Source organism: Onychostruthus taczanowskii, unplaced genomic scaffold (assembly GCF_017590055.1).
Source record: "Onychostruthus taczanowskii isolate IOZ18803 unplaced genomic scaffold, ASM1759005v1 scaffold30, whole genome shotgun sequence".
NCBI classification, from domain to species: domain Eukaryota; kingdom Metazoa; phylum Chordata; class Aves; order Passeriformes; family Passeridae; genus Onychostruthus; species Onychostruthus taczanowskii.
In genome coordinates this window covers 3,722,908-3,738,537 of record NW_024500350.1, presented here as the reverse complement: position 1 = coordinate 3,738,537, position 15,630 = coordinate 3,722,908, and positions in this window count along the sequence as shown.

Sequence of the window (15,630 nt, the reverse complement as noted above, 5' to 3'; positions counted from 1 at the left end):
TGACCATCTCCCTCCCCAGTCTGCATTTTTCAGACTCCCCAGTCTGCATCTCCCATTGCTGCATTTTGCTGAATCTCTCTGCATTTCTATTACTTAATTTCTATCCTATGCATTGTTCCCTTTCAGTATTTGATATTAAGTTTCTGGTCATGTTAAAAAACAAGTTTGTTAAGCTGCCTGGAAAAGTGGGAGATCCTTCCCTTAAAATCCTCATCCATTCTGCCCCTGAGAATCCCTGGTATATCAGATAACACCTACTCTCTATTCTATATAAAACAAACAGAAAGCTGAACAACAAATCCTGGATATTGAATAGCAGAATATCAAGTAAATAAAGGTATATTTAAGGTTTTAAAGAATAGAGAATACCTATTTTACTCAACAGGCAACGGAAGTTTTTCCAAATATATGTGGTAGCATACACAAAGAAAAAAAATCTGGCCTTGAAGGTAAAATCCTGTCAAAAAGGTATTTTGGTATTGAATTGATCAAAGTCAGGATAACAGGATACAGAGGTTTAAGTGTGCTGAAAGAAAAAACAGATAGTAATATTTTGTAAGATAGAAGAGAATCTATAATAAGGATTGTTTTATGGCATTAAATAATATGACAGACTGACAAAATACTATTCACTGAAGGTAGTCAGTAAATTGGTCCCATTGGCACTATGAGAATGTTTTAGTGATTATGATGATGATGTCTGAAAACATTCTAGATGTTCTCAGGCAAATAGATATGAGGTAAAATGATGTTGCATTTGAAGGCAGAGGAAGTTTTGCTGTTGGCTTCAAGAAGCTAGGAATTCACTCAGGAAATTTCACAACCAAATTTCAAACATGAAATAAATCTGACTCTTTTTAGAGCAGTTTAATGCCACTGTAGTTTCACATCACACAATTATCCCAATTTACATCATTCTACACAAGGAAAAAATTGTAACTCAACCCATAACAGGCTGTACCCAGCTAGTCCTGAGCAAAACCTTATCCTACCTTTGAGCTCTTCACAAGCAGCATTAGGGGATGTTTTACCTGGCATCCCACAAGAGGTGCCATAGCTGTGTAAATCAAGTATATTTGCATGATTTAATTAACAAAAATACGGTAATTATTATTGATGCTTATTACCTTAGGTAACATTCTACAGTCCTAAAAATACAACTTGAGTGAAAACAAACACATCTTAAAAATTTTGCAGGAATCTAATGTATTAAAACTAGATAGTAATGGAAAGCTATAATAATTCACCATTCTCTCTTTAATTGAGTCCTGCTGGGTTGATGGGATATCTATGATCACATGGTGTTCCAGTGAAGGAAGTAATGTGATCTGAATGAAAAGTTCAAATCCTCGATGCACACAGATTTCCAGCACTATCCTAGAAAGTCTTAGCTCCTTGTCCTCAGGTTTTTTTATATGTGAAGATAATATTTTATTTATTTTACAAGACTATTATGCAATTGAACTAATATCCACAAGAACTCTGCCTAAGGTAAAATGATTATTGCAAAAATACACTTAAAACTTAAGGAGGAAGTGAGCTTTTTAAACGAGAAAAAAAAAAAAACCCAGACATCTTCCACTCCAAATTCTCATACTTTGACATGAAAAAAGGTACCTGGAATAGAAGCAATTCTAGCTTCCCAGAGCTGCTATCTTGATACCGGAGGGGTAATCAAGGCCCCCAACACATGAACAGTTCTTATATACTTTACTCAAAAACCAGATTATATAAAGTAGAGCAATGGAATTTGATGATGGTGCAAAAGTGGAACCAAAGGCAGTTAAGGGAAGGGCCAAAGTCAGAACACAGCTGAAATCAGTAACATTTTGAGAAACTCACTAGCAGTGGTTCTGCAAGTTTCATATAGAGATCCTAGAGATAACAAGGTAACACAAAGAACACTACAGAAACTAAGTCACATGCCACAAAATTGGAACAGAGGATAAAATTTACAGTACGAGCTACATGAACAAAATCCCCACACTGCAGTCTGAATGGTGCTGATCCTTATTCATGTCTTGTCCTTCCCATTCTTCTTTCTATGTAAAAAGACTCCAGTGAATGTTATAAACCCTGGTCCCAAGCCCTTAAAACTGTCAGACCATGTACAGAGGCTTCATGACAATTAGAACCATCAGCACAGATTTCTGTTTGAAAATGAGCAACCAGAGTGCCAACATTGGAGGAGTTGATCAAGAATTGAAAAAAGCCCATGACTTCCCTGGGAATTTTGAATGAGAACAAATTGTAGGTTTCAGGCGGGCAGATTAGAAGATTTGAGGCTGTAGCTCCATGTTGCAGAAATGTATTTTTATCAGCTTTTGTGTGGTACTTTGCCTTCCGCTTCCAGTTTGCTGCATTGTGAAAAGCAGCAACACGAATTATTACCTTGACCCCCTCACTCATCTGGAGCAGCACTTCCGTGGCAAGTGGCACTGCCTGAGTGTGGGTAACAATGGGGGGACCTCTGAATCATGGGGAGCTCTGCAGCCATGACCTCATTTATGGATGGGTCAGTGTGTGAACCACTGAGCAGGGGGACAGTCCCCAACCTGAAAGGCAACCCAAGCCCAAGAAACACCAAAATGCAGTTCCACGCTTGGTCCTGTGTGCATCTCCACTCCTGTGGAGTTACAGGCGAGAAATTCACCCATAATAAAAATCAATAGCACGCACAGTCCTCAGGCAGCGAGGTACTTTTCAATATTTAACCTAGGTCTACTCCCACTTGGATATGATTTTCATAATTACCTGCTCTTGGCTTACTCTGCTCCTGCTGAAATCAATCACTGTTTTCCAATGACTTCAGGCGGAAAGGAGTTGGGTCACTGCTGAAGTCTTTACAAATTGCAACCTTACTGCATAAAAAAATTTTAAAAATTAAAATATTCAATGTAAATCTATTGAGACCTTTGTAAAACTGTACTATAATATTTTTCTTAAGGACTCTGGAATTCTTTTAGAGGCTGCAAAAAAGGGCAATTTTCTGTTCTTACATTCCCCAACAAAATTAAACATTTTGCAGACACAGAAAATATACTAAAGAGTGTACCAAGATGATAATTTCAGCAAATTTAGGTCAATCACTCACATCAGTAATATCAGTTATGCAAGACAAGGCAAATTTGAAAAACACAGGCAAATAATAGAGAATAATATGGATATTATGCAACTAATAATTTCCCCCAAAATGTAACAACTATAAAACTTAACCTGAAGCCATATTAATCCAGTCCTCATAAAGAACTGACGTAGTAAATAGAAGAAAACTGATAACAAGGATACCCTCATTAGCAGACCTGCGTGGCAAATGATACAACTTTTCATGTTGAGTTAATTCATTTATTCCTCCTGCTGAGGAAAAACTAAAATCCATTTGAGGGAGATTGATCCTATTGACGTTGAGTTAAATTAAACTTGCTGTAAAGCTAAAGTGGAAAAGCTCAAGTCATCCTGGTATGATCATCAGATGGACACTGATTCAGGGGATGGGGTCTCATGTGAAAAAAGCCAAAGTTGATCAATAAAATGTAAATAATGCTAAGAAAGGGAATCCAGGTATTTGAGAGGGATCACACAATGATAAAAGGCTTGAGTCAGGGTCAGCATAGGTCCAGGACCGTCCTGAAACTGAGGTGCTTGACTGCTCACCTCTCCTCTTCAAATTGCTCCATTCCCATATGTGGTGGTTTGGGGGTTTGGGGGGCGGGGGGGTGTCAGTAGATTGTTTGCTTGTTTTATTGTTGTTTTTCAGAATATATTTTCTTTAATTTAGGTGAACTCACAGCTTTTTTGTTCGAGTGGAAATTGCTAGTGGCACAGACACCCTCATCTAAATGGAGGTTGTTGGGAGCAGAATTGTGCACATTTCTGCAGAAACGAATTGAAAATAAATCTCTCTAATTTCCTCCTACCTCATGCTGCTCATGGCTATAACTCAGAGCCCGGACTGCTCCTCACAAATGTGGAGAAGGACTCGCTGAACTTTAATTTCTCAGCAGTGACAACCCAGAAGTGCTTTGCCAGTGATCCAGACTAGCAGAGCAGTAAAGAATTCACTTCACAGACTTGGACCAGATGGTTGCATGTCAGAACAAGGTAGCACAGCTTTAGAATAGAAGGGAGACCAGGAGGTAAGGCACAGTCCAGACTGCTCCTGAGCAGCCAGCTCCACGAATGAAGTTCAGTGCATGTTTTCTATAAAAAAAAAAAATCAGGATATTTGGAATATTTAATAAATTTAAACACATTACAATATACTTATTTTTTCCCCTTTGATCTTATTCCTTTTTTGCCATATTCTCAGTGGTTCTTTAAGAGGTTTTTCTGCAGTGCTGGCATGTACAGTGACATCTCACTGCACAGCACTGGGGACACATCCTTAGACCCCTCAGTCATGGATCTTGCAGCTTTCCTCCATCACACAATTACACATTCCCTCAGCCAAACATCATCAGAAATCCGCTTCTTTCAGAGCACCTCCAGTTGTGCTTTGCCCACCCCAGCTCTCAAATTCCATTCCATTAGTTTAACACTTGCATTTTTAGCAGATGAAAAATTTTGTTTAACTAGCGCTGTTCATGAATCCTAACTATATGAGGCTTTTAGTGTAGTAAAGACAAAAGCTGAAGCAAAACCAAGTCAGCAGGGCTTTTCCCTTCTGGATTGCACAAGAGCATAGACCTCTTTGGTAATAAATTTAATTTGACAGCTGCTAAAAAATTTACCAAGCTTGACAGCATGCACAGAAAGCAAAATAGGACAGAGAACTGTGTGGGCTTCCCTGCTAACCCCAAAGAAAAACTGTTTATTTAAAAGAAATTATATTTAATTATGTTTGTTTAGTAAGCTTCAAATGATAGTTTTGCTGGCTACATTCTGCTCTCCCACAGACACTATTTTCTATAGTATTTTGTAGACAATGCTTTCTGAAGAATAAATGAGGGTTCAGTTTGAGCAGGCATTAGGTTGTATCTGGAATATAAAATACACTGTCTAGTCAGGAGAAGTAACTTCTCCTTTTCAGACTAAGATAAAGCAGAAAAACAGTACTTTGATGATTTCTACAATGAATTTGGAGAAATGACTGAGCAATACCAAGCTTCTCAGAGTTTCACTTTCAGCTACAAATGATTAGTTTGATTTTGAACATCTATGGATTGGAATCCATCTCACTTTGCTCCTAATGCTTCCAAAGTGCTAATGGCAGCACAAAAGACTCTGGTGGTTCAACACAAATGAAAACAAATTGCAGGAACTGTGCCCAAGTAGGAACTGACACTGCTGCATGTCAGATGAGAGCCAACTGTTTACTCCGCTGGTGCTCAGGGCCCGTGGCTGCATTGATTTGTTGGACCTGCATTAATATTGCTGATCTCATCCCAAAGCCTTGGCTCCATCAGCTCTGGAAGGCAATAACCCCATGTATTTTAGGGAAAACATGTGCTGTGGAGTAAAGCCTTAAACGGGATTGAATGAGATACATTAATTTTGCATGGCTGGAATTGAAATGGGATTTTGATCAGAAGAAAAGGTGGCAACTCACTGCTGTCCCAAAGATCATACAGGAGGTGACAGAAGAAGGTTTCTTCATTATGTAAAGTACACCTTAATTTTTAATCACCTTTGAAACATCACTTTCCTTTGATGTTTGTTTGGTTTTTTTGTGTGCTCAAAGTGAAACATTTTGAAAGAATTATGGCTGGGAAAAGCCATTCTGAGCAATATTTCTGTCACACCTTAAGAGGGCACTGCAGAAAGCAAAGGGACACGGCAGGAATGGGGAATGTAGCAAGTTTCTTGAGGGGGTTCACAGGAAAATTTAGCTTCTAATCTGGAAGAGAGATTTGTTCTCTGGCTGATAGGAGATAAATCATACCCAGCACTGCAGACCAAAGCATCCCAGACAGATCATCTGAGCATCTTAACCATTCTTCATCTACTTTCAGAAACTGATAATTAATGGCATATAAAAATTCACTTTACTACACATGCAAGTACCATATATTCACTCTAACTCATCATGAAAAATTATTGTTTTCAACATCCCTCAAGGATGAAAAGTGTGTTTCCATGAACTGCTTTTCCAAACTAAAAACATGCTAAAAAATGACAATTTCCTCAGATCCCAAGGCAAATCTTTTTCAGTCATACTTGTGGCTTATTCTGGAAAAATGAAATCTTGAAGGTTTTTATTTTCCTTAAAATTAATCAATTCCTTTCAAATCTTCAAGTGGAGAAAGAGTAGTAATTTTAGCAAATAATCTTGTGTCGCACTTTCTTAAATGTCTGAAGTTATCAGTGAATGAAGGAAGACTTTACAATGTATCTCCTCAAGCAATTTCTGCTGATAAAGAATTATCTGAAACGACTCTTTCAGAACATTTAAACCTGTGTATTTTCAGAGGGTGAATTGGATTATTAGCAAAAGACACTCTGTAGAACAATTGAAAAAAATAAAGTCCTTTTAACATGTTAATTGGAATATGTTCACAAATTTTTGTCCTGGTATGGTTTCTTTTCTTCTGCCCCTTAAGGCTTCCTTGATTCCAGGAATGCATTTCCAAGTAAGAAAAAGCTATTTAGGACATTTAGCACAAGCCATGAATTCCGTGCTACTGCGGGGGAGGGTTTTCTCCTTAGTGCCCATCAAGTGTGGTTATTTTTGTGCCTTTTGTTTTGCATTTGTAGTGGCAGACCTTGAAGAAACTCCTGGGAGCATCGCTCTACCTCAGCACTGCCCCAGCTGTAACTGTGTTGTGGTCTATAAAGTAGAAGGCAGAGTATTTTTTCCCAAATAAAACCATGTTTCACTCTTACTCTTGGTTTTTCACAGATTCTGGGGTGGTAATGTATCCTGGAGTCATGAACTCCAAAATGTACTCTTTGTAATGGCGAGGCGGGGAGAGGTCATAATTACTTGGGAATGAAACAAAAAAAAATTTTAAATAACATCATATGCTGTAAGAAGAGAATAAATCAGGGGGCAAATTAAACAGCCGGGGCTTAAGGACCAGCAACTGGAAATTCTAAGTGAATTTAGGAAATTAGCATTACTATGAGCAACATGGCCTTTGAGATGGTGTAAACAATCAAACGAAAAAACAATTACTCTGATACAGGAGCAAAAGTATGAAGGGAAAACCCAACATTCAAAGGAATGAAGACAACTTGAAACTAGATGTGAAAGAAACACCTGGGCTGTGTGAAATTAGTCAGGCCAGCACTACATGGACAACCTCCCATGGGCAAGAATTGATGCTGCACTATTTTCTTGGGTGCCTGCTCTGCATGTCTCTCCTGGCCCAGCACTGTCACTGGTGCCCAAACATGATTTTCAAGACCCTCATGAGTCAACCAAAATCCCTAAAACCCTCCTTGGGAAGGACTTTCCTGCAGAGAGCCAGTCTCATCAAGCTGAGTAATGGGTGGCAGTGGGAGGCATAAAAGTGAAAATGTCGTGAGACAAACCCTCAAGGGGCTCCCACAGCAGTTTTCGACGTGAGGCCATACAGAGCAAATTCCTCAGCACCTGTATCACTGCACCTCAGGCTTCCTGGGCTCAGAAGATGAGCCTCTCTGGGGGTTAGAACTCAAGTGACAGAGAAACAAGTCCCTGGTGAGGGTCATTAATCAAAGTCTGCTTTGCTTTCAACTTTTGGGTGGTAGCCACAGATTGAGGTCACCTCTGAAGAACTTAATCTTATAAACCCTGACAAGCACATATCTTGTCAGGGCTAATCTCTGTGGGTTTGGGCACATTATCCATTACAGCTGTTATCCAGCACAATCATTCCCCAGCAAAGCACACCAGAGCATCCTCACTAGTGCACACACAAACTCAAGGACAGTATCTGCATTCAGGCTGGACATCAGTCACCCCAAGGAGCCAGAGGCAGAACAGCCCCTGTCTGCAGCAACAGGCTGCTCTTATGGAAGTCTGTAAGTTCAGTTACACCACAAGAAAACTCCTAACTCAACAATGCTGCTGAACACAAAAAGATTTTTATCTAGGTTATAGATCTGTGACTCATGAGAAAAATCAGTATCTACATATAACTTGATTTAAAACTTCTAAGAGAGGAATATGTAATTTACAAGGAGCAATTCCCCTTTAAAACAGCCACTTTACATCAACTATGATTTTTCCAGATTTATTAACTTTTATGGTGAGCATTATTTCTCCTATGTTTTACACATACCTGTAAGATTCATGAATATACATATATTCACATACAAATAGAAACAAACAGAAGAAGAAAATCTAGACTAGACATCTGAAATAACAGCTTTTCTTAATGCACCACTTTCCCAAAGGGAAGGAAATGTTTTGAGTGTGTTTAACTCCCTTTGACATTAGCTTTTATTTAGTTCATCTGAAGGTCAATGGGAACTGAGTGCCTTCAGCAACCTGAGAAGGACATTTAGCATTTTACAGGGCTGTAACTTGTAGGTATTTATATAATTCAATGGGGCAAATCCTATAAACTCCAGTGACACTAAAAGGGCTTGCTCCTGAGAAATGCTGAGTGTGCTTACTGCTGAGGAGACACTGGCCTCACAATCATGGACAGCAGTGTTGCTGCTTTTGCCACCAGTTTTGTGCTGGTCCAGCCTTGTCCCTTCCCTCTGTCACACTCATATATTAAAATTACAAGCCCAAGTGTAGCAGGAAAGCAACTTCTTTCAGTCACCCTACAGAATTAAACAAGGATTTGTGACCCTGCATTTTGGGAGAAAATAGATTTATGATCCTTGAAGATATGTCAAAACTTCTGTAAGTACTGGTAGATGATGTGCACCAGGTCCACACTGGATCCTTGCTGTGCGAGCCCACAGATTCCCTTTTCTGTCGGATTCCACTTCCAGACCCAACACCTGGTACTCCTGAAAGGTTGGAAAAGCTTTTTTTGCATTCAAAAAGCAGAATATGACTTAAGTTCCTTTCTGCTTTTTAACTCCTCCCTTGGTTCATAAATTGTACATGGGATGATACTGGCACAAAACAAATTCTTCTACTTTATGGTCCTATAAGGCCTTCATTGTGAAAGAACAACTCTTAAGTGACAGCACATACAGGAATCCTATTCCAGCATCCTAAATTAAAAGGAGGGTGATGCTGGCTGTCAATCACAGGCACTACTTTCGCCATTTCACTACAGGCTTCTTTATGGTCACTGAGCAGTGGAAGGGCTACAAAGGATCCCTCAGCAAACATCTGGAAATTAAATTTTCAACCTAATAGAAGTCCCCAGCTCTGAAAAAGCAATTCTCTTCCTTGTAGTTGGGAGCAGCTCCTCTGTCAGGTACCTCCTCTTCTGTAGACAGAGCTTTCATGAAGGTTTAGCTGCACTGTCAATGATGAAAAATGGCCAAAGAGCTGCTCTGGTTTTACTGTGCTGTGTCTGCAGTGCCTTTGAACAAGTTGCTGAAAAAGATGTGGCAGGCAGAAACACAGTACTATTCCAATAACTGCTTTCTCAGTAGAAGGAAAAAAGTGTTTTGAGGACACAGCTTATCTAAATAATTATTTTGGTTTAGACAGCCTTACCTTTCACTGCCAGTTAAATGCAATGTTAACAGGCTACGAACACCAGATCAGTGAAGCAAGGGGAAAAAATCAACAAACCACCAACCCCTGAAATAGTTCCCTCTGTTTAAAAATAAGAATGATTGAATAATGAGACTGATGCCTACATATTCCAGAAGGCTTTAAGCCTCAGATTTATATGGTAGTAATAACGGATCATACTCCCAGGACTGCCCAGAAGCACAGAGCAGCCTGAACCAGCTACCTGTGGATTCCCCCTGAGTTACAGATTTCTCCAGATGGAGAAAATTCTTTTGACCCTCCCAACCTTTTCATTTTCTTTTTTCCATTTTCTTTTTTAGTGCATATAGTATTTTTGTTTCTGGTATTTCTGTTTCTCTCAGAGAGAAAGGGAACCTGTCAAAATTTATAAGTACAAAATATTTCACATCCCCAGACTGTCCTGCAAGAGAGACAGTATGTGCTTTTTTCTGAATGTAATGTGTAAATTTCAGCTGATTTTCTAGCTGAATCTATATGTGTGTGTCTAGATATATATTTATTATGATCTCTTTTTCTTTTTACCAAGGTTGCTAGGCTAAAATGTTAGGAAATCAGTTGTTCTTTATTCACCTGTGTTAAGGAACAAATGCAGTAGCCTGTTTTCCTCAAATTGTAATTCCCTACATTGCTGACATTTCCATGGCACAAAATAGCACTTGACGCTCTCTTAGGACCTTTGCTGGAGACTAAGAAAAGATTTGTTTAAAAACCTTTAGTTTTTCTGCTTCCATGATGCTGCTGTTGGTCTTTAGACAACTAGATTTTAATAAAATCTTTTTAACCTACCTGAAAATCCTTCATGTCTCATTTACAGCTCCCGCACCACCTGACCTGCACAGAACATTTGAGTAAAAACTATTTCTGCAGCCCTGGAGAAGAGCTTAACAAAAGCACATCGAACCTGAATTGCATCTCGAGGCATCTCCTCCCATCATCTGAAAAATTTCCACTAATGTACTTCTGGGTCTTCAAGTTGGTTTTCTAAAATATTTAAGCTGGGTATTACAATTATAATAAAATAGATAATATGCCTGCTCTGCTATAGACAACACATTTAATTACTCCCATACATCACTGGAGTGAAACCACATCTTCCCAGGTGAAATGTCCCAGTCTTTAGCCTAATGAGATTGGTGAATTTTTCCTTTTAAAAGTAACTTGGATTTTGAAGAATGAATGAACATTATCATGTTTACCTGCAATGCCTCTTGCTGATCTTAATGGCCATTATATGAAGCCTTCTATGAGAAGTTACAAGATGTAGACAAGAAAGAAGGAAAGAAAACACAAAATAACAGGAAAATAGGTCAAAATTGTAACACAAGGCAAAAGTAGTGTTCAAACATTAGACTGGTGAATGCTGGATTTATTTTAGAACAGAATCTCCAAGAATTTACCAGAAACACCCCTGCTGCCCTGAACCCCATGCTACAGAATGTCATTAAAGTAAACAGTCTATTGCAAAAAATAAATTGAAATTATCTGATGTAGTCCAGAATTAATATTTTAAATAAGCATTAACACATAAGCAACTTCTGAAGGTATTTTTATGTATTTTAAATGCTTTTCGTGGCACAGATTGAACTCATGGCTATCCTCTCAGTGTTTTGCCAAACCAAAAGGCTGCTTGGTTTTGGAAAGCAAGCCTCTGCAGCAAGATGCAGCTAAAAATAAATATTTTTTTTAGTACCTCATTACGCAGTTGAAGTTGTCTGTCTTTTGCAATACTGCACTTTGAGAGGTCAAACCAAGTTCAGACAGCAATGGAGCAATTTCTGCTGAAATCCTGCTGTCCTGGATGACACCATTACTGCAGAGTTTGCAGGGGAATTTAAGGAGCATGAACATTAGTGAAAACACAGATGTGAAACCAATAGTGAAAGCATTGAATATGTACTGTTTTATATTGCTGGGAAAAGCCAGGGAGGTAAAGGGCCAAGAGTTACAATCACCTCAGCTGAGAATATCCAGTGTTGTTCAGAGAATTCACATTTCAACTTCTTTTCTCCTGGTTTTCACCTAGGATTACCAGTGCATTTTATTAGTTTAGAGCCTTGCAGGCTTATTCAGCCATCAGCTCTAGAGCAAGAGATTCCTGCCAGAGGAGAGCATGTATCTGCCCAAGTGCATTAACTCTGGGCTCATGGAAATAAAGGGAGCACAGGTCACTGACAGTCTACTGCCTTTTGACTCTGCATTGGACTATCAAGACATTCAATCACAAAAAGTAATTAGTGAACCCTATTCTTCAAACACACATTTTGCCCTGTATCCATCTACCAGATTTAATTATTCTACTGTGAGATTACAAGAGTACTATAATGCTGCATTGTAATATCTTTATTATCTCCCTGCCTGAGAAGTACCTGCAGGCCCCAAGGAGAGCAACTGGAACATTTCAGACATTGCAGACCTGCTTACAATAAGGTGATTTCTCTGGGAACAAGGATGGAAAATTTCTTCAAGAACCTTATTGAAGAAAAATCTGTGAAGACTCTCAGCTGCACTAGGACAGAGTATTCTCCTTCAGTCCAGGACAACAGCAGAGCAAAAACTAATATAGAAAAACTCCTGCTTACTCAATAGCTGCAATTTACAAACCTCTCTTGGCAGAGGGACTTATTCTGGAACTTTGCTCACTAAATACTAATTTCAAGAGGGAAAACTAATGAGTAAAATAAACTAATATCCTAAAGTCCTACAAAATAATCAGGTAGGTATAGGTTACTCTGTAGCACTATGATGTAATAATCTGGGTCTTACTAAATATATTTCTCCTCTTAGGTTGTTTTAATACACTGCTACTAATGAGATTTTATGGTTCATGCCAAAATCCTCCTATCAATTTTCTTATGTCTAACACAGTATTTTTCTCAGCATCTCAAAATAATTCCCTTTTACAGGGAAAAATGTGAATAAAACCAAATATTAATTCTTTAAAATTTTGATTTATCTTTATTTGCAAAAGTAAAAAACTTGCAAAAACCCTGACATTGACTGCACTGTCTGCACTAAATTTAAAATAAAATTTACTCAGTGTTGGAAGTAAAATCACATCTCTAATCTGTAATGGTATACCATGTATATGGAAAAATGATTGCAAGACAATAAAATGGCTAAAATAGGAATGGCAAACTTTCGTAGTATGAACATACACACACCCAGTTTTGTTTACAGAATATTCAAGAAGAAAATCTTGTCTTTGGAGTACAGACATCCAGGATCCTGATTTTCACAGCTGGTGCCAGGTAAATTGGAACCAGTAAAATCAGATGAGCTGGCAAAATCAGGAAAATTTGAGGATATGAACAGCCCCTGTGAAAATAAATCTTGTTCACATATGGAGAATGCATATTTTCAAAAATATCCCAGAGTTTTGACAGCATGAGTTGCTGTTTGTATATTTTTTTCCTATTTCCCATTGAAAAGGCAGCAATAAACATGCAGTAATAAACCGTAACACCAAGATTTTCTCAGGAATAACAGATCATCTGCCTGGCTATGAAAATAAGCCAAATTTAAACACCTTGCTTTTTTCCAGCCAAAAAAAATGATGCTAAGTGATTCAACTCTCACATCCATTTACAGAAACAATTATAAGAAGCAAGAGATATAAATCTCTTAAGCTCCAGTGTATCTTCTAATCCTGATATAAAAACCAAATGCCTGCCTTGTGAAAACCATGTTTAATAATTCTTCTTATGGGCACCATGCAGGGAAATGAAAGAACTGTAGCTTTAGGCACATTTTGCACAGTGCTGTGTTTACCTGTCTTTCTGAACAGGAGTTAAAAAGTACTGGAAATAAACACAACATCAGCATCTTCTCACAAAATCCCCTCTTGAAATCTTACAGCCAGCAGAGATTTACCTTTTATTAAAATGTGTTGTCATGGGACAGGGGAGGAGAAACTGACCTGTGAGTCAGTAACAAAATTTTTTCCAAAACCGGCTAAATATACAAAAGTTAAGCCTAAACCAATCAAATGCAGTGTTTTGGTTAGAAAATCTCTAAAAAGCAGAGGATGGGAAAGGTAAATTATAGATAAAAAGATAACTCTACTTCCTGTTCTTGTCCCTGGATTCTACAGTTTTTGTTCTGGTACCAATAGACATCACCCACCACCAAGATCCTGTGATGATAAGCACACTGCAACTACTTCTGTAGTGATCTGGAGCTATTTGAGAGCATTTTGTACTAAAAACACAAATAACCATTGCCTTTGACTCAGCACACACAGCTGAGAGAGATAAGCCTCCCTCTCCTACACCCAGCAGCATCTCGCAGCTGAAAATAGTGGGTCTCATGCAACCAGAATATGTCCTAATTAAAACAAAAATTTGAGAGGCTGCCTTTAGGGAGAGACATTCTGGAAGGCTGAGAACACTGACTTTTGATGTGCATATCTCCTGCAAGACCCACTCAGAGACAGTCTCCCTTCCACAAGCAAATATCTGGCCAAATTCTGTACAGAAACCAGCAGAGCTTCACCAGCTGACAAAGGATGAGGCTTTGTCACCATTGTCTGTGTAAGATTCCTGGCAACTTCTCCCCAGTGTTTCCCCAGAGGTTCTCTACTTACTGGTTGTGCTGTGCTCCTGTCCCTTGTCTCTGCCTTTGATTTCACTTCGATTTTGAGTGGATTTGCAAGTAAATACACATATTTCTTTCTTTTGTTATTTTTGCTTCCTCAGGGAGCTCAGCCAGAAGGGCTGACCCAATCATGTGTGACCATGAAATGGCTTTGAGAATAGGTGTCTTTTCCATTTTACAATCCTGCTGAAACAGGGCTTGCTGCCCACAGGAATACATAAAAGAGAGTAGACCCACCACCAGTGCCTGTCAGCAATAGATGCTTCTGCTGAAAAATTCATTATCATTTCTCAGGGACTACCTGCAAGTACTTTCTCAGGCTCATTATTAAATAGAGAGCTTGCAGAAGTTACTGTGTTTCACACACACACCATAAATGTCATTTTAAAATCACATCAAAGGTGTGGATGAGATTTTCAAGATGAGACTTAAAATTCTAATGGAAGTGGAGAAAGAATTTAATCAGTCAAGGCAAACCTGTCAAACATTGTATTTTGCTGTCTGCCATGTACAAATATTCATAACCATTGCTTAATAAATGAACTCTAACATACATTAAAACTCAACTGTTGAAATAGATGTAAACACACTGAAGGTAAAATTGCAGCAGGATATGCCTCTGAAACTCCCTTTTGAGGCTTTTGAAATGCTTGTATGAAGGACTCCATTTAATCCTAATATACTGAGACAAGAAATAATTCATTTCAGCTTCCCGATTACTTCAGGCAAGCAGAACTAGTTTAGCCCATGTTTTTTTTTTTTTCCCCCAATACTTAGTTAAAATTCTATTGTAAAGGGAAATATTTCCTCTGCAATATTAATCTTGCTTTATTCTTCTATTTGAGTAGGAATAAACATCATAAGGATACAATTAACTAAATGCTGAAGAGGTTTCCCAGCTGGTGGGACAAAATTATATATTCCTGACACACTTTAAATGCTCTATTTGGTGATGGTCCTGTGTAGCTTCCTCAGGACCTATATAAAATTCACCACATCCTTTCTTTGAAGGGTGCTTCTCAAATGCTTGCTGAGTTTACCAGCAAATTTGGCTATTAATGTTCTATTTTTCTCTCTTAGCTTTCCCAAGGACTTTCTGAATAAAGACTGATTTCAGAGTATCCCAGTAGATCTTGGGAAGCACATCTCCTGCTTACTTTAACATCATTCCCAGTCAACAGCGAAAACACTCATCAAATAGATGTGGAGAAGAGCAAAAGAAAAAAAAAAATCTCAGAGCATTCTTTAATGTTTCCTTACTGGAGACTCAGCTTTGCTAATGTGCACAGTGTGTCTACACCTGGAGAGCATTTAAGACTCTCTCATGCCTTACTTTGCTACTGCTACTCTCAGGTGCAGCAAGCCTGAGCTTCCTCTATTAAATATTTTTGCAAAGATTGACATGACATTAGCAGTGATGTACTGCCAAAACGAAAGAAATG